This window comes from Chlamydotis macqueenii, chromosome 4 (genome assembly GCF_036417535.1).
Source record: "Chlamydotis macqueenii isolate bChlMac1 chromosome 4, bChlMac1.mat, whole genome shotgun sequence".
Taxonomy (NCBI): domain Eukaryota; kingdom Metazoa; phylum Chordata; class Aves; order Otidiformes; family Otididae; genus Chlamydotis; species Chlamydotis macqueenii.
In genome coordinates, this window is record NC_141559.1 from 39,211,014 (window position 1) to 39,229,873 (window position 18,860).

General features: G+C 37.5%; 1 protein-coding gene across 6 annotated transcripts in view; it reads left to right on the forward strand.

The window, feature by feature from the left end:
• The window catches only part of RAPGEF2 (Rap guanine nucleotide exchange factor 2), a 195,661-nt gene that overhangs the window by 126,699 nt on the left and 50,102 nt on the right, over positions 1-18,860 (forward strand). The gene's annotated exons all lie outside the window — the stretch shown is intronic.

Here is an 18,860-nt window from a genome sequence, read left to right on the forward strand (position 1 = left end):
TGAGTGAGCATCACACAGCACTAATAAGACATTGGAAGGCAAGGTGTGGTGATGCAACCAGGGGGCTACGCTTGGTAAGCTGAACAATCTGAGGTGATGTCATGCCTGGCTATTTTTATAAATCTATCTGAAAAACATAGATGTATGAAAACGAACTCCCACTCAGTAGTAACCTATTATCTACTGTAGCTGCTGATGGTTGTGATTTTGTTAATCTTAATGAATTACATTGCCCTGGGACTTGATACAGATTTTTTTTTCCTGTTGTTGTTAGGCACCTTTGTTTTTATTGCTCATTGAAACTAGATTTCTGTTTTTGCCCTTGCTGATCATTCCATTCCTTTTAATTTGTATGTTTTGAAAAAAAAAAAAAAAATCTCCTCTCTGAAGACCAATAAAGGAGTTGTGGATTTTTCATGTGATTAGGAATAGTATTTCAGCTCTTCATGGATGCATTATGGTACATTCTTTAATTACATGACTGTGTATCTTCCACAGGATTCGTCTGAAGATGGATAGCTCTGGTTTAATGAGCAGCTGTTTGATATTTTATGCTAGCTTCATTGCGCAAATGGCCAGCTTATATTTATGGCATACTATTCAGGTTTTACTCAGAAGATGAAAGCTCTTTTTTTTTTCTTTTTTTTTTTTTCCTCATCTCTCCCCCACCCCGTGGCCTTTCGTAGGTGTTTGTAACTACAGTGTTTGTTTGATTATTAAAATGGAGAGGGGCATTATCTTAATTTTTCAGGTAGTTCTGCTGAAGCAAATCTTTGACAAAAAGTGAGGACAGAATTTTGAGAACTTAAGATGCTTATTTCTCAGCATAGCTAGGCCAAAGTATGTGTTCACAGTATGGATTTTGTTATTTGAATTTTCTGTGCATTGGCCCAGTTCAGGTACCCAGGGCCTATTGATCGTCTGAAAGGTTGATTTTAGGTGACTTGCCTGGCATCCTACCGGAGCTCTGTGGTAGAGTCTGGCTAAATTCCTGTTCTCCAGGACATCATTTAACTGCAGATTTTCCCAAAAGCTTATAAATAGCAAAATTTGGGTCATTTCATAGGAATGACAGTGAATGCATTAGTGACCTGTGGAGATGGCAATAAAAACATCCTTGGCACATAGGAGATGTCCTGCCATCTTTCTATTACTGTTTCAAGGCCTGAGGATTGCACAACATATTTAAAGGGGGAAAAAAAAAGAAAACCACACCAAAAAAGCCACCATCTGTATATATATTGTGCATGTGTGCACAAAACTACTTTCTCTACCTTCTTAAGAAGGAGCTGAATTTTTTTCAGGTCAACATGGATAATTGGTGTAGAAAAATCTTACCATAGCGCTTTTGTTTAGCAAGTTTATGAGGTAGGGAAAACTCAGGCATCACAATGAGAATTGGGAGACTAACACAGTCAGTATTACTTATTCTGGTTTACATTCCAAAATGGCCAAATCTAGTGGTGGTGCTGGAGTGCTTGCAAAGTGATATTTATGATGATGCACACTGAAATTTGTCATTTGCAGTCACAATACAAGTGTGAACCTGAAAAGGAAAGTCAGCTTTTCCCAAAATGCTCATTTGAGACCAACAAAACAATACTATTTATCATTACCGAGTTGTGGGCACTCTTGCCTGATCTTCAGGCATGCTGAAAGTCCAGCAGAAAGTGAGAGCTGCTGATACCCAACAATTGAAAAAAACCCCAAACATCAAAAGAAACAAAAAATCTGAAATTCATTGATTTACTTCTCGTTCTACAGGTTAATAAAGACAGAGGAATAACAGAAGCTCTGAAAAGCAGAAGATAATGTGCTAAGTGGTGTAGATGTAAAGTATCAGGGAATTAGGAACATGCACGTAGAGTAGCATGAGGACCATTGTAACTAGAAGCACGCACAGTCAGCTAAGGAAATCCTGTGCCTCAGTATTTCAAGTCTGTTTTTCCACCTGCAAAATATTTGCACTCCCTGGCAGAATACTGACTCAAGAGTTATAAACAGTGGTACTTATGTGTGTACTTAAACAATTTCCAAGTGATATAAATGAAACTGTTTAACAAGTGGACCTGTAGAAATATTCCAGCAAGATGAAGTAAATTAAATTTTTGGAAATTTCATTTTTAATTAGCTAAGGCAGGGAATCTCATATAGTGATATGCCAAGAAATGTATAGCTTGTAAGAGGATCAGTTGTGTTGCTGGGTTTTGCAGTTGTGATTGCCCCTGCTGCTAATGGTTCTACGCCAGTATGCAAAAGCAAGGGAAAGCATCTCATGTTCTGTATCTGCTGCTGAGATGTCCTGAAGCTCATCTACAAAATACTTCTGTACTTGATAGCTTTACAGGTTGTCTGCAAAATCAGTGAAATATCAAAAGGTAACTGCACATGATTTAACAATATGAGCGTTAGAAACCGTGATTTCTAATTTCTAAACTAGAATTGGATAAATATTTAAACTGGGTTCAGACCCAGCTCTCTGGGATAATGACTGATGTTGATGCTGGAAGCTCTTAAGTATATATTTTTTTAAGCTTATTTAAAGTTTGTTTTTCTTCAACTGTCTTAGATTTTTTTTTTTTTTATCCTTGGTATATTCTAGGCTCTAAATTACTACAGATTAGTCCTTAACAGCATCTTTGATGTTTGAAAGGCTGAACTAATTTTACTAACGCTTTCATGAATACACAGTGGTGTGATAAATACAAGATTATCAGGATCTCAGGATTGTTTTATTAAGTCTGGCTTTGATTTTTGATATCTTAGTTGCAACAGCAGATATATAACCAGACTATCAGTTCTTTTCAATTATTTTCTATTATTGTTAGCATTCTCGAAGTTTAAAAGTTAATAGAAGTGATACTACTAGAAAGAAAAAAAAAATATTGACAGTAGGGTGTTTTAGGAGTTCATACAGATGAAAGTAATACTGAAGCAGTGTTTCCAGTGTTCTTTATTGCCGATGGATGAGAAGTACTCCTGACTGTGGAGACCATACATGATAAGTATTGCTAATGTTAAGGATTTGAGAAAAATGGAATATTGATGTCTCAAGATTTACCCTTGACCAAAGAACCTTATATCTGCCACACTTCATTTTCACTGTTGTATTTAAGAGTCTGGTAGCTGTAGTGCAAGAGAAGTGTGAGATGACCTCTACAAGTCTGCAGGCTTTTTAGATTCTAACCTCTGCATGCTTAACTCATCAGTCTGTTACTGAAATGTAACTGGCACTCCTATGCTATCCCAGTTCTGGTAGTTCGTCCAATTTTGTCAGCTTGCCAGTAGTCTTTTTTGCTGTTCGTTTTGAGGTGGTGATGATTCAGCTGAGAACCACAGGAAGAGTAAACTGTACTGAAGGGGTCTCCACTCGGTAGGTTGCTTGTGAAAGCTGATCTTATGCCCAGGAGCTGGAATTTATATAAAGTGCTTGTTATTCCTTCCTAAACCTGTGTTTGTATGGGAATACTAGAAGGGCAGATGAAGGACAACAGATAACAATGCTTTTATGTGAGTGATGTTGAAGGTAAATAGGCTTAGGTTAACATAGCGCCTGACCCAAATAGTGATGCTACTTAGTCCCTAGTACATCTGAGACATAGGGGTGGAGATGAGCTATTGCATTTTTTTTTTTCCTTGGAAAAGATGAAGGATCACAACCAATGGCATTTGATGAAATAACTGGAAGGTAGAATTAAATTTTGTGTGGTGTAGTGTGTGATTTGCACTTCTGATGTTGGACTTAGTTGTTAAACTAGTGTAGTATGGAAATATGCAAGAACGTGGATCCAGCCTTTGGCCAAAAGTCTTTCTCTGTCTTTTTGGGCTGCTTTTGCTGCAAATGTGAAGCTTGTTACCGTGAACCAGCTTCACAATATTTAGTTAACCTGGCATTCTCTACTTGGTCTAAGCCTTAAGGTGAACAAAAAGCTAAAAATAAGAGCATCAGTCTGTTTGTGATCCACAGTCTATTGCAAATGTTGGAACACAACATCCTAGCATGTTTATTTCCCTTTTCATGAAAAGTGAAAGAGGATTTTCCTAAATGGGGAGTAGCCTACTGAATCTCACAGCTTGGACTGGCTAGTTTCTAGCCTTTCCCGAGTCCCGTGTTATCTGCAGTCAAGTTGATGGCTCCTGTAATAATGCCGTTCCTGTGAAAGCCAGTCTGGAGTGCCTCAAAAAGGTATAAAATAATTTGGGCTGTTACAAGTTTCAGTAGCCCCTCTGCTTCATGGTCCCTGTGCTGGGCAACGGATGGGAGTGTGAGTGCCCCTCCTTTCGTTTGGAGGAGCTTTCTGATTTTTCTTTACATGTCTTCTGAGTTCCAGTTTAGTAACTAGGGTAAACGGCAACAGAAAGCTCTCAGCTATTTGACAAAATGTGAAGATTTTGCCTTGAATGTGAAAATGGTTCTGACTCTGCACTCAAATATATGCATACCTCCGTGGTATTTACAGCTTGTAATGGAGATGACACTTCTCCTTTGGGCGGGGAATATGAAAACTGGTTTAACAGCAGCCTTCTGTTTCAGCCCCTGCTTCTTGACTAGGATGCAGAGAAGTGTCAAGTGTTACATTATAGCTGCATTTAGTATCTGTTAATAGGCTAACAAATGCTACGACAGTCATAAAATGTAGCTCTGTGTAGCACTTGAACTTTCCACCTGTAGCTAACTTATTTCAGCTGTCCCAGAGCTGGCTGGTGACCAAGTGCCAGTGTTTGGTAGCAGTAATGTGTCCTCTTGGTAGCTGCAGTTACCTGACCTTCAGAGGTACATGGGCAGCCAGGAACCACACTGTAAACCCAGACAATAACCCAGTGGTCAAAATTCCTCAGCCTGTGATTTCTTTCACTCAGTCTATAAAAATTGCCTCATTTTCTCTGGCTGCAGCCTGTCAGCTTGCTTGCTCACAAGCGTAGGCGCTGTGTGCTGGGTCATTTGGACACACCGACTGGGTAGGATTTATTAGTTTGTAGCTTGAATCCAAACTGTGACTTTGCAAGTAAGAAAAATGAATTAAAGCTTTTTTTTTTTTCCCTCCACTGAAGAATGATTTCATAAAAATGACGTTGTGCTATTTTGCAGATCTGCTCCCTTTGTGTATTTAGTCATGTAGCTTTGCTTTATAGTTAAAAATAGGCTTTTACTGTTCTGTGCTGCTGTTATCCCTGCAGAGCCAGGAGAATGGGAGCTGGGTTTTGCTCTTAGGGCTCCATCCATAGCATTGTCTCCTAAATGCCTGTCTGCTGCTGCGTGCCTGCCGACCTACCGAATGCTGTAGGAGTTACATGAGTGTCAGGAAGGTCTAAAGTGGGATGATTTGAAAGGGCACGGTAATGCCTGAAAAAGATAATATGGCTGCAGAACTGGACCAAAAATTTAGTATTGGTAGGGGGGTTGATGGCTTGAAAACAGGATAATGAAGGACATTGTACCTAAAAACTGCGTGTATTTGGTTGTGGTTGAAAAAAATAATCATTCTAGATTTTGTCAAATCTAAACTGAATTGTGGGAATTATTTGTTAGCTATATCCTACGTTTGCTGAACTATCAACTTTATTCTCATTTTAACCCAGCTCCATTTTTTGTGCTCTTGATTTGCTTTTTTTCTTATACGTAGGCTGCTAAGGTACTTCCAGACTTGCATTGTACACTCTCTGCCTCTGCTGCTTCAACGATCAGGGTACAGCTTGACCTCTAAATCTTAATGTATTCTTGATAACGAGCTAGAGAAAAAAAAAACCCAAACCTCTTCCAAATACTTGGCAGGCAGTAGCTCTTTACTTTCTAGATTGCTCAGGAGAGAGCCAGATGTCAGACATGGATGTGTCTCCCTGGCGTGCTTGCCTTTTCAGTTCTGACCCACATCACCGGTGGATTTTCAGCTTGGTTTTTTGGCCTTTGAATAAGAAGCTGACTATAGGGGACTTATAGTTGAAATATCAATAAATAATGTAGATGGATCTTTTTTGTATTGTCCTCACTTTTAAGGAACTATAAGGAAAAGGACAATCCATGAATGTATGGTTTTCGGAGCCTTTGTAAAGTGTCCTGCTTCAATAATTCATGCTGCATCTGGCAATGGTGGTCAACTGGATTTTTTAAGGCAATGGAGAAGACTCATACTAATTCTTTTAAAAGTGAAGCTGTTCACAGCTGTAGGAGCAGAATAAAAAGCAAACTCAAATGAAAACAGTGTTAGTTTCTGTTAATAACCGTAAAAGCCTGTGTGCAAGGTGTACCTCTCCTTGCCTGTTGCTGTATGACTTCTGCAAACATTTTCTGTTGTCTGACTCTGGGAGTTTCTTGCTTGTTCTCAAAACAGTACTTTCTTTTAGTTGGTAATGATGTGGGTTTTTCTTGTTTGTTTGGTTTTTTTTTTTTGGTTTGTTTTTTTTTTTTTTTAGTTTTGTGAGGAGATTTCCTGAACTTCAGAGCAAAGGATTTCAGATATTTCCATTTAGCAGAGAGTTTCCAAGGTCCCTGAATACAGCTGCTATTCCTAAATAAATGGTTACTGAAGTGTAGTTTCACAAACAGTGATGTGCAGGTCAACAGTAGTATGTAGAAAATCTAGTTATCTACCTCTTTCCTGTTAAAGGAGGAGGTTGTTTAGAGAATTAAATGTCACTCCTACACCTGCAACTTCCATTAGTATTGTACGTTACTATTCTCTCTGTGATGATAGTACCCAGGGAAAACTAAATTTAGGAATTCCTGAGTTAAGAGTAATATGTTTTTTTTTTTAAGTGCAAGTTCAATGTTCCAGCTGGGGTTTTATTCAGTTAAGCATGCAGAGAAAACATGTTTATTGTAGTAAATGACTAAAACATCTACCACTTTTCTGAAAGAAAGTAACCTCCTTAATCTCTTGTGCCGTGGGGTGTTATAGCAAAACCCAATCTAGTGCTATCATAAATCAGTGGTTAAGATTTGGTTCTAAGTTTTTCTGCTTATTGCAAGGTGACCTAATGCAGTAGGTGATGTACATGCACACATCCTGGGTCTCCGTAGCTTACCTTCTGGTAGGTGGGAGAAAAAACCATGAACTTCACTAATTGCTTTTGTGGAATGGGCTTCAGGTATCACTCCTAGAATTTCCACCTGATTTCTGTACTGCTTGTTTTTTCAGCAGCTTGGCAATCTCTGGTTTAAAATCTCTTCCTAAATAGGCACCATTGAAGTATTTCATGGTGTCAGTAGAATATATAAGTTGCTACATGAATTGTTTTTTTTTAGTATGCTCTTGACCTAAGGCAGGAATATAAGGGATGATTTAAACTCTGTGTGCACACCTGCACAGGCACAAATAGATGAATTTCTGGAAGTCACATCTGAATGTCAGCGTTTTAAGCAGAATAACATGGTGCTTCAATTGACGATGTCACATTCCTCCAAAGCAGCCTTGGTTTTAGCAGGCAACATGTAGGGCTTTCTTGTTTTGCTTCGTCATTGAAGGAAGTTGGGAAACCTTTACCTTGTGAATATGTTGTTGTGGACATGTGGAAAACTTAAGAAATTAAAAAAAAAAAAAAACAACCAAGAAAAAAAAGGCTAATTGAACTTAGCATTTGATATTACAGTTTTGAATAACTGATACTTACACTACAAAGAAAAACTCTGCAAAATTCAGTGGAAATACTGTTAATGTAAAAGGTGATTCTGTGTTAATTTGTGTAAATAATTTTAAATGGCTTTGCGCAGTTGTTGTTGTGCTGTGCTCCAGAATTCAGGGAACACCTTTGCACTTCCTAAAGGCTCATGTGTGAAAAGAAGAAAAAGGGTCCTTTTCTTCTTCCCTTCCTATGATCATAGTAGGAACACACACAAGTAGGTCTTTTGCCTAAACTAGTAAATATTTGTAGTGGTTCAAAGAAGTCAGATTCTTGTTCTGTGTGACCAGATAGAAACTCTGGGTGTATTAGGAATGCATGATACCACATCTAGTTTTAAAAGCTTGTGTCAGTGTGAAGTTTTCATTAATTTTCTTTGGCTACCATATGAGGGAAATTGTAAATAACATAATGTAACAAGGAAAGCTAGGGATGCTATAGCAACATTCAGTGCTGTTATATTGCTGTGGCATGAGTACAGTTGCACTTTCAAAACTCATGAAGTAAATAATAAAGCTGTTTAACTTGTAGACATGTTAGTATAGCATTAAAAAGTCATAGAAGAGGTAAAATCCATGCTATTTTAAGATTTTGCAGTATTAGTAATGTATAAAGGGAAATGCTTGTCATATAAAAATATTTTGAGTTGTCTCATTGCTGGGCCATTTTTGTGTTATCCAGAAAAACAGCGAGACATTACATATCTTCCTTTCTAATGCAAATAGGAAACCTTTTTGGTCTCTGTACATCAGTCTCAGAAGTATTGTCTATAACCTTGCTTTCAGGAATGACTTTATTTTTAAAAATATCACCCCCATTTTTAAGGAAAATTATTTGCCTTTTCTTTTAAAATTTGTATCATTATTTTGAAATGCTCAGTATTATGTGATTAAGAATCTCAAAACTTTGATTATGATGATACACGTTTTTGCTTTACATCAAAGAATGCTAGAAGTAGAATATTCGTAAAACCTAGGATGAGCAAGTGCTTTAATAGCAAGTTTTTTTGCTTGAGGTGAAGAAAAAAATATGCATCTTTCGTTGTCAAACAAAGGAAGTAGAGGAAACTTCCATTGTAGAGCAAGCACGTGGAAAGCAAGTAGTCCCAGTGCCTGATTTCTTATTTCAAGCTGGTCATTAGCAGAAGAAACTATGCATGTTCCTCTGCTATTGCTTAAGTTACTGAAAAGCAAAGTTGTTGTATTAGGAAAAAAATCCCACGACTTTTCTCGTTAACTATTCCTTGATGCTATAAAGCAAAGATAATCCTTTAGTTAAACTCCAAGGGAGGCACTGACATGTCTGCAGCCATTAGACTTCAAAAAAATGTTACGTTTAATTGCTTGTGAATTGTCATGTCTCTATTTAAATTTTCATCAAATTTCTTTCAATTAACTTGGTATTTTATGGAGGTCAGGCTCAGTGTACAAGTGGAAATCTCCACATTTGTGGAGATTTCCAATCTGTACACACATTGGAATCTGTGGATATGTAGAAGAGTGTATAGCAACTCTCTACATATTTATATCTTTTAAAAATATTTTCCTTGGAATTGTACAGAATACTGAAGTCTTTACTAAGAAGCTACCAGTAAGAAAATCTAAAATGTTAGGGTGTTAATCCTGTTGATTTTTGTCTTTTTTTTCCTCCTTTGGTTAGTCTGCTTCTGATTGATAAGTATATAAAAAAAACCAGACTGGCTTCAGATTTTTCTACTTGGAGAAGTGACATGGATCTGGAAGGGTTTTTCTGGGTCACTGCCATTACACACTGTTGCACAGTGCGTTCATAACTTAGTCTAGATTTGGTTTGAAAGCTTTCTCTACCACAGCTCCTGTTAAGTCTGGATTTCAGAATCTCAGTCGTTCATTAGGTGGCAACCTTCTTTCAACTTCCTGCTCGTTAGGCTTTGCACCTGCACTGCCTTTTACTGGAAATATTTCTTTTTCCTCTTTCCTGTTTCTAGATAGTGATCGTACCCTCTCTCAGCTTCAGCCAAATAGCCGCGCTCCTCGTGCACTTCCTCAAATACTAGCTTTTCTTCTTCTGATAATCCTGATAGTTCTTCTCTGACTCTGCATATGTGTATGGCTTTAAGTCCATTTTTATTGAAAAGGAATAGCTGGGAATGTGTGCAGCTTTTCCAAATAAGATCTCTGCTGGCGCCATGGAGGAGAGCCCAGAAGTTCTGTTTTTCTGGATTATGCATGCTGTGATCTCACTGAGGGGTTCTGCTGCATCACCTTAACAGTTCAGTCACCTTCTGATTAGCTGATACACTGAAACTCTTTTCACTGTCGATAAGTTCCTAGATTCTTGGGGTTTGTGTCAAAGTGCATGATCTTGCATCTTCTCATAATGCATTTTATTTCTTTTACTCCAAGTAGGAGTCATCAGTTGTACCAACAGTGTCTCTTTGCACCAGCAGGTTTTACCAGCACTTTTTTTTTTCCCCTGACTTGGAAAGAGGGGAATTGTAATATCTTTCCTATATCTATTATCTTTCATATTCCATCTTTACAAAATAAAAAGTTACTTGGCTAGTGCTTAATTTAATTTTTCTTTATTGTAGAATCAATTCAGTTTGATTTCTTTTACTACTGTTAGTTCAGTGCACTAAAATTCAGTGCTGTAGTTCAGTAGTAAACTGCAGTAGTACAGATTAAACAGCTGCAGCACAAAACTGAGATGTCCCCTCGTGAGTGTTTGAAAAATTTAACCAAGCTTAGATACATTCACTAGAGTGTTGTAGTAGGGAAATTAAATACTCCATGGTCAGGTATAAAACAAAAAAAAAAAGCAACACATGGTGTAAGAAAGCCCTACTGATGGAGGCTTCCACACTTGAAATTGTATATGTATCACAGGTCTTTGCTTTAACCTTTTAAAATGTGTCCAGGATAGATGTTTTCACCTTTGGGCTAGACTCATTGCTTGTCTGTAGTGGTTTTCAGTCCTGAGTGGTGCTTTAAAGCTGAAAAGAGGCTGGCTGCAGATACCATCAGTTTTACCTCAGGTGTAATTGCACTTCAGCATCCCCCATGTACCTGGTTAGACTGCTGTATAAGGAAACCAAAATGACTCTGTATTTGAGGTATACAAGAGCATCCCCTCAATTAAAATATTCTGCTGTATTTAAAACATATTGCTTCAAAATGTTTGAACTAACGTTTCCTGTAAACATACATGCCCACATAAAGCATTCTTGAACTTTTTTTTTGCTATTGCATCCTTAAGCATAAATCCTTTGTCTGATTTCCTGTGGAAACAAAGTTTGTGACCAGATTCCATATTCCTTCCTCTCCCACAGTTACTTGTAACGGGCCAAAGAGTTCAAAATTTAACCTTATAGGTCTCCAAAAGTCCTGAAAGTAGGCCACTTAGTTCTCAGCATATTAAACACCAAAACAGCCATAAGAGGAAGTATTTAGAAATATCTAACTGTGGGAAAAACATCAACTGGAACATGCGTTGTGTTAGTATGAAAATCAGTTATTCCCAAGAGAGAGATCTCTGCAAAGCCAGGCTTTATTAATTTTTTTGTCCTCCACACCTACTGCTATTAAATACTGGGGAGCTTTTACTGAAGTTTGGTCATTGAATTCAGTTTTCTGTGCTCCTGCCCTAGAGATGTTTCAGAAGCCCATTGAGATGCCTCAGAATGGTCTGTCCTTCAGCCTAAGCTGTGATTGCCATTGAGTGCCTGTTTCTAGTTGTCAGTTTTCATTATGTAGACTTCCATAACATGATTTCCCATCCCAATTTTATTCAGTGTTTTTGGGAAGCTGTTAATTTGTGTGCGAATGTGGGCTGTGCAGACTCTGTTAGGGCTCCAAAACGCTTGGTGAGGCAGTGGGGTCCTACCAAGAGTGATACAGTCTGTCTGTGATACTGGAGTAGAGATTCTGTTTCTCATACTTACAACTGCTGTTCAAGGATGAGATCTGATCTGAATTGTAGATATTTATAAAATAAACCAAACCAATCAATATAAAGTGCCAGATACTGTTAGTGGAAAAAAAAAGAGGAGGAAAACCTGAAAAGCCCTCATACTCAGTTCTGCAAGGTTTCACTCCCACTGCACTGTTTGAGGAAAATTTTAGCAGATAGAACAAAAATCTTTCAGCAACTAAGTGGAAGATAAAGGCAGAGACAGATCTCCTTTTCTGTGAAGGAGATGGAAAAAAAATGTACATAGTGTCTGAGGAATGATGTTCTCTGTAAAATCAGCCTATCTCATAGCACCGCTTTGTTATTAACGCGAAATGAGGTAAAGAGTTAAATGCTGCGAGAGGAGAGACCGTGTTTCTCCATGCAGTTGAGGTTGTCAGAGGATTGTCGGTACTTGAATGTATATCCACAGTCAAAACAGTTGTAGAGCGGTCTCTTTATTTTGATCCCTGGAGCAGAACTGCTCTAACTTTAAAATCACGACAGACGCTATATTTTAAAAGTACTAAATTTCCCTTTGTTGCTCAGTGAAGAAATTACACTTTTACTAGGTATTTTCTGACTGAGACAGACTTCTGAATAAGGTTCTAAATAAAAATATTCTGATCTTGCAGATTCGTTGCTGTTAATTTAAAATAAGTTATAATGGTTTGAGTTTAGAATTTCAAAACCCGGAGAAGAGCTTTGGAAAATTTAGTATGCGTTCGTTAAGTGTTTCAGTTGAGTATGATTTAGTTCAAATCCATTCTGCATTTTTTCTTTTGTATTCTTGGTTCACAGTCACTGAAAATACCTGTATGATACAATTTCCCCCCTGCTTTTATTTTGCATCATTTGAGCTGTTGCCAATAAATTGATATCCATGTTTGCAGAAGGAATATTGTTTATGCCAGATTTCCTGAAGAAGGCACTTCTGAATATGAAGTGCTGCATTGAATCTGTGACACAAATTGTCAAAAGAAAAAGCAAATACTAACCGATGTGGTCCTACCACAGATAAGGTAGTTATGTTAAATAAGAGTGTGTGCGTGTCAGTGATGCATTTCATACTTTTCCTTTGAAAAGAGTTGTCCCTGAGAGCTTTACTCCGTTCCCCAGATACCCATTTACATTTCACCACCTCTGCCCCACTGCAGAAGTCAATAATCCTTCAAGCAAAGGATAATTATGTTCAATGCATTAAATGCTCATAGGATTAGCCGCTGAGAGCTATGAGATGCACAGTAAGTGGCAGTCACTCTGTTTTGTAAGGGAAACACAATGAAGTTCCTGTGCACTTGCTCTCTCTCTCTGAGACCAGCAGATCATGTTGTGTTGGCTTAAACCTTTGAACAGTTTTATGGACGAGTACCTGTAGCAATGTATTGGTGCAAGAAAATATGAAGAGCTTGCCAGAGAAGATCCTTATAATGCTTATTTTTTTTGTTAGGATGTGTTCTGCAGTGGACTCTGTATATAAACAACTGCTTAGCAGCAGTAGTGCCCAAATGCAGTATTTTCAGAACACGAATTGTGTCTTGTGTTGTACTCAAGATGAAGAATATTTTTAAGAGCTGTCCTTCATGAGATCTGAGCCAGTTTCACATAAAGATGTCTATGTGAGGAAAATTTGGAGATTCAAGATATGTGAGATACTGTTGTACAAAGTGAATTATATACAGAAGACATCTCAAGTCAGAGGGTTTTTATTTCACTCTTGCTGAAGTTTTCAGGGAAAATGCATAGAAACTTCTTAATATTTTCCATCTGACCGCTAAGTACAAGGAAATCCTGCTTCTGTGGGGATTGCATCATAATTTGAACTTTATATAGTCTAAACTTTTACTTTAAATTTAACTGTGCACTGGACATGTCAGCCTGCATCATGTCTGTAGACTGAATCGATAGAAATTACTTTATTCTTCTGTAATTACTTACATTGACTGCTGTGTTTTAAATCGCTGAACCATAAAAATGTTTTCCTTGATGTCTCTCTTGGTTAGCGAAAGAATTATGTTGAAATAGCATGTTGTTGAATAACCAGCATTATTAGAAGTATTTCTTCCTTCAGTCATTAGCTATCATAAATCTGGGTATATCCATAAAACGCATACAACAGATCTACAAACATTTAATATAAAAAGGAACATTTACATTAAATTACTGAAATAAAATGTTACTCAATTGATAGGATAATGAAGAATACTGGGTTGGTAATCTAGACTTCTGTAGTGCAATAAAAATTTCAAAATGTCTATCTTGATGGAGGAAAAATGGGAAAGACTAACACATAGTGTTTATTTTATTTGACTGCTGTTGCTCTTCCTTTATGAAAAGATACACAGTGTCAAAATAACTTTGTTGTAATTTACTTATTTAGATTTATGGGACTAACTGCATCATCTATAAAAGAAAGAAATGACATTGGTTTTGTATTATGCTGACTTTTATTATTTTACTAGCAAAGAGGTACTACAGAATAAATGCTGAGATGCATGGGTTCGAGGGTGAAGCATCAGTGTTTGATTGTGTTTAATTTCAGAAAGTGGAAATAGTTTATAAAGATGATATTTTGTGTTGTCCAATGTCTGCTCTACTTGCTTGGCCCATCTCAGTGGCACCTAATTGCCTGTAGGATCATTCATCGGGAATTGCATAACAGAATGTTACACCTTTTGCTCTCTTAAATTCCATTTTTCTGCAGATGTGCTTCAGTCACTTTGCAGGCTTTATAAATCTTTCATAAAGTGCTGACTGGCCTTCAGTAGAAGACCTTGTTTATAAAGTGCTTACTGATATGTTTGCTCTGAAATGAGTGGTATATTGGAGCTCTCCAACCAGCATTCCGCTTGTATTTTAGAATTATATTTGTGTGCATATCTTTCCCATTGGTGCATTTATACTTGTTTTCACATATAACTGTATTTATGAAAAATAAATGCAAAACAAAACCAGAAATGAAATTAAAAAAAAAACAACAACAAAAAACCAAGAGGAATACTATTTACTCATGTTTTGTTGTTTTCATTTTTTTATGATATATCTGAAGATTTTTAATTTGTATCTAGTAAATATTCTGACTTTTTTTTTTTAAAGTATTGGGAGGATGAGCCCAATGATTTATTGAGTAGAAGTTGCACAGAATACAGCGGAGCTAAAGCATTTGGCCAAGAGAATAAGAGGAGAAGGCCATCACAGTCCCAGAAACAGCATACATATTCATTGCCTTTTGTTATACAGAAAGGCATGCTGTAGGGCGGTAGAAAATCATGATGTTCTTAAAATAGGAGGAATCTATTCAGAGCAAAGTAATTGTTAGCTTTGCATGCATAAAGCTGTGACTCACTTTGAGGGTGGAAGTCGTAAAGTGCTGCTTTTAAGATGGGAAGATGTGATAGGGTGTAAGGTATTGTACAGTTCAAAATGGAGATACCTTTGTCCTTAAGATTCACACAATTGTTTACCTTTTCATTTGTTTTATGGTTTTCATGAAGTAAAAGCGTGGGGTTCACAGATGTACTGTTTTTCCTCCGTTTTCGTTGCATGCGTGTGAACTGTTTAAATGTGTGTATGTTCGCAGGCATGCACGCTTACTAAGAGCTGTATATATGTTTATAAAATACTGGTTTGACCTCTGTCAAATTAAGATTAGGACTTTCATGTTAACTGTTTTATCAGTTCATGTTTTGTATTAAAAACTTTTTTCCCTCCATTATGTCATGCTTCATTAGCTCCATTTTCTCACTTAACAAAGTTTGTTATGATGACAGTTATCTGACCCTTTTAATGACTATTAATTGTTTAATGTAGTGTAAATATAATGTATTTTGAAACTGTATTTACTGAAGAACAAATCTTGCATTTATTTTTCTAAATTACCCTGCTAAGTTTTTACTCTACTTGCTAATTCTTTCTGATGCTGTGTCCTGGTTCTGGCTAGGACAGAGTTAATTTTCACCTGAGCTGGAAAGGAGCTGGAGCTGGTGGCACCTGTGTTTGGGGGACACAGCTGGGATAGGTTACTAATTAGCCAGAAGCTGGGATAGTTACCCAAATTGGCTCTTCTATACCTTGTGACATCATGCTCAGTGTATAAAGTGGGGACCGTGCTGAGGGGAGCTGGGCGTTGAGATGCACTGTGAGCTGTTGCACTGTAAATTACATGCTTCAGTATTTTCTGTTGCTGGGGTGTGTTGTTTGTTTGCTTTTTGTTTGTTTTCCATCTCTATTTTCTTTTCCTCTGTTGTTCTCTTAAACTGTTTTTATCTCAACCCACCAGTTTTATCTTCTCTTCTTTCCCAGTTCTCCTTCCTGTCGCACTGGAGGCCCAGTGAGCAGGCAGAGTGAGGGACTGTGCGGCGTTTTAGCTGCTGAGTGGGGCTAAACCGCGATGTACTGGGACTGCAAGCGTTCAGTAACGAAGTTAAGAAATAGGGTAGCTGCTGGCTTCAGCAAAGATGTAGTTCAGTGTTTGATGTTGTCATGTAAGTGCTTCTTATGCAAAATACACAAGTTGCTTTTGTTCCTTGCTACTTTGAATGACTTCTTGAAACTAGCCATCATTTAATGAAAATGCAAACCAAAATATAAAGGACTCTTCCATTCTGATGCCATTTGTGGTGTCTGTTAGTCTGTGATAGGTGATGTTACTCAGGCAAGGGGTCTTTCTTTAGATGTTCTCGTATGGCTGCATGGCCGGGAGGACAAGACATGCACTGCATCTAGCCTGTATGCGCTTTAAAACACTATATGAAAACCTCTATTTTTACTGTGATACTAAATACTCGAGTACTAAACTGTTGAATGGAATGGTAGCTGTATATAAGCATTAGCTGCTTAAAAATTTCATGATAAAGTGATAGTAGCACAGCAAATATACCTATAGTGGTGAAGTTAACTGTTATGTTTCCCAAAAGCAGTGATTGATGTTCCTAGCCATTTTTTTCACTGATACAATAGCACTGTTTCGTCATGCTCTTTTTTAATCACGTTCATTTTCAATCATTGTCATCCATGCTTTGCTTTTTTCCCATTGTGTACAATTCTGCACATTAAATATCTTAAATAGCAGTATGTGACTAAGCTAGAAATGCATGTAGTTCTTAGACGCACTTTTCATTGCGCTAACAATAAATGTCTTAGCTTATTTAATTTTTGAAATTTTTTTCTTTCCTCACACGACTTCTCACCTTAACTTATTTGGGGGCAGGGCAGTTGAAGCGGATGCTGCTTTCAGGCGTGTAGCACAGAGATGTGGTATTCTGCAAAGATGTGAGCATGTGCTTTCTGCTTGTGAATAGTCCTGTTTGATTAGGATCAAAGTGATTAGTTGGGTTGCCCTAGGTAAAATGACTGCTTCTGATCTGCTGCTATCACCGCTTGGCAAGTCCAGCTCATGCGGCATGGTTTTGGCTTGAGGAGTTATTCTGAAACCAGCAATCGCCAAACCTTCAGCTGATTGTCTACAGCCAAAAAACTTCAGGAAGCTTGCTTTCATTTGCCATGTGTTTCATTGGTTATTGTGGGATTCCCTGCCTCTCCCCATTGCCTGTGTAATAACAAAACAGAAATCCTTGCTGTTCGTTTAAAACACGAAGGGCAGTGATTATATTAAACGTAGCTTGATTTCATTTTTTACCATACTAACTGGGTTTGCTTTGTAAGGGTCTTAAGAATTGTTAATTGCATTGATTAATAATAAATGTAGTTGTTAATGACAAGGAGATATTTACAAGGCACTATAAAAAATTGAACATGTTTGGCTGAGCACAAGACTATGTTGACATGCACCTCCCTATGGAGTTAATATATATTTGGGATTGAAATAGTTATTATTTTATAAAATTTTAAACTCTCAAAATTCTATATCTTTGAAAGTTGTTATTAAATGTGCGAATCTTAGATGATTTGTGCATGTATATTAATCATGTGTAGGATTTCTACTTGGAAATAAACTTGGACTGCTTTAATTCTAAGAGGTTGTGCTTTCAGGAGTAGTCATTGGCACGTTACAAAAACTGTGGTGGTTAATTTACAATACATTCTACCTATGGAATGTATACTTATTTATAGAATGGCTCAAATTGTGATAAAAAATTGATATAATGACCCAAATATCCGTATATACTGTTCAGTTTTGTGATAATTCAATTGTACAGATTGAGAAGCGAAGTAGTAGAGACAACAGAGACTGTAACTAATGCACTATGTAATGCTCTGTTTTCTCATCAGCAGTGGTGAGCGTAACTAGATTTTTCTGGAGGCAGCATCCATAGCTGTAGGTATTAGAGTGTTGCTTTTGTTAATTGCCAATTCTTTGTTGTTTGGTATATGAAGATCAGCTCTAGCTCTGGGCTTGCTGAAGCTTTTTAGGATTATTAATATCTGCTTCCTGTTTTTAACTCCTCTTTCCGGTGAAATATTAAGAAAGGGTTGTTTAAAATATAGCCATTTTTGCTGTCACTGACGCAGTCATGCTGTAATATGGAAGAAATCTTTTTCAGGTGTATTAGAATAGGAAATGCCAGTCTAAATAAGACTAAGATTTCCGGTTGTCTGTGCTATTTTTTACCACAAATCCTAAAGCCAAAGTTCTTTCAGAGTGTGTTCCATAAACAGACTTAAACCAGGCAAACAGCAGTAAAATCACCTTTAGCTGTATAGAGCTCTTATGACTTGCAGGTGACTTTTTTCATAACCTTTTATACTGATCGACCTATTTTATCTTAATGCTGAATGAACTCCTAGGGATAACGGTAATAGCACCAAGGTGTAGTGTTTGTAACTGACATGGATGGACACAGTGTATATCATAGAATGGTTAGGGTTGGAAGGGACCTTCAAAGGTCATCTAGTCCAACCCCCCTGCAAGGAGCAGGGACATCCCTGACTAGATCAGGTTGCTCAGAGGCTCATCCAACCTGGCCTTGAATCTTTCCAGGGATGGGGCATCCACCACGTCTCTGGGCAACCTGTTCCAGTGTTCTACAACCCTCAGTGTAAAGAGTTTTTTCCTACTATCTAATCTGAATCTACCTCCCTCGATTTTAAAGCCATTACCCTTTGTCCTATTGCAACAGGCCCTGCTGAAGAGTATATGACATCCTTCATACAAATGCACCTCGGTAGAGACTATCTGCCTTGCCTGAGTTGAAACAAATGAAAAAAAAACCCCATAATGAGCGAAGTTTGAGTTTAGGTTTTTTAAAAAATTATTGATGTGTTTATTGCATACCAGAATTGATACATTAACATACTTTTATTAACTAGCAGTGAGATGCAAGCTTCTTGGGGAGAGGAGTAATTTGCCCTTG